Raw genomic sequence first — 1,915 nt, 5'->3', positions numbered from 1 at the left:
ATCAGAAATGAAAAGAGAGACATAACAGCAGATCCTGAAGAAATCCAAAACACCATCAGATCCTTCTACAAAAGGCTATACTCAACAAAACTGGAAAATCTGGGTGGAATGGACAAATTTCTAGACAGATAACAGGTACCAAAGCTAAATCAGCACCAGGTTAATGATCTAAACAGTCCTATATCCCATAAAGAATAGAAGCAGTCATTAATAGTCTCCCAATCAAAAAAGGTCAGTACCAGATGGGTTTAGTGCAGAGTTCTATCATACATTCAACGAAAATCTAATTCCAGTTCTTCACAAACTGTTCCAATAAATAGAAGCAGAAGGTACTCTACCCAATTCATTCTATGAAGCCACAATTACTCTGATACCTAAACCACAGAAAGAACCCAAAAAGATAGAGAACTTCAGACCAATTTCCCTTATGAATATCATCGATACAAAAATACTCAATAAAATTCTCGCTGTCTTAGTTAGGCTTTCTATTCCTGCACAAACATCATGACCAAGAAGCAAGTTGAGGAGGAAAGGGTTTATTCACCTTACACTTCCATGTTGCTGTTCATCACCAAAGAAGTCAGGAGTGGAACTCAAGCAGGTCAGAAAGCAGGAGCTGATGCAGAGGCCATGGAGGGATGTTCTTTATTGGCTTGCCTCCCCTGGCTTGCTCAGCCTGATCTCTTATAGAACCCAAGACTACCAGCCCAGAGATGGCACCACCGACAAGGGGCCTTTCCCCCTTGGTCACTAATTGAGAAAATGCCTGGATCTCATGGAGGCATTTCCTCAACTGAAGCTCCTTTCTCTGTGATAACTCCAGCTGTGTCAAGTTGACACAAAACTAGCCAGTACACTCACTAACCAAATCCAAGAACACATCAAAACAATCATCCATCCTGACCAAGTACGTTTCATTCCAGGGATGCAGGGATGGTTTTTTATATGGTAATCCATCAATATAATCCATTATATAAACAATCTCAAAGACAAAATCCACATGATCATCTTATTAGATGCAGAGAAACCATTTGACAGAATCCAACACATTTCATGATAAAAGTCTTGTAAAGATCAGGAATTCAAGGCCCATACCTAAACATGATAAAGCAATCCAGAGCAAACCAGTAGCCAACATCAAAGTAAATGGTGAGAAGCTGGCAACAATCCCACTAAAATCAAGGACTAGACAAGTCTGCCCACTTTCTCCCTACCTAGTCATCATTGTATGGGACCTCATAAAATTGCAAAGCTTCTGTAAGGGAAAAGACACCATCAATAAGACAAAAAGGCCACCAACAGATTGGGAAAGGATCTTTACCTATCCTAAATCAGATAGGGGACTAATAACCACTATATGTAAAGAACTCAAGAAGGTGGACTCCAGAAAAACAAATAACCCCATTAAAAATGGGGCTCGGAGCTAAACAAAGAATTCTCACCTGAGGAATACTGAATGGCTGAGAAGCACCTGAAAAAATATTCAGCATCCTTAATCATCAGGGAAATGCAAATCTTAACAAACCTGAGATTCCACCTTACACCAGTCAGAATGGCTAAGATCAAAAATTCAGGTGACAGCAGATGCTAGCTAGGATGTGGAGAAAGAGGAACACTCCTCCATTTTTGGTGGGATTGCAAGCTTGTACAACCACTCTGGAAATCAGTATGGTGGTTCCTTAGAAAACTGGACATAGTACTACCAGAGGATCCCGCAATACCTCTCCTAGGCATATATTGAGAAGATTATCCAACCGGTAAGAAGGAACTATGCTTTACTATGTTCATAACAGCCTTATTTATAATAGCCAGAAGATGGAAAGAACCCAGATGCCCCTCAACAGAGGAATGGATACAGAAAATGTGGTCCATTTACACAATGGAGTACTACTCAGCTATTAAAAAGAATGAATTT

The sequence above is a fragment of the Mus caroli genome, chromosome 9 (assembly GCF_900094665.2).
Source record: "Mus caroli chromosome 9, CAROLI_EIJ_v1.1, whole genome shotgun sequence".
Lineage (NCBI taxonomy): Eukaryota > Metazoa > Chordata > Mammalia > Rodentia > Muridae > Mus > Mus caroli.
The sequence above is the reverse complement of the archived record's forward strand: the minus strand, read 5'-3'. Positions refer to the sequence as shown.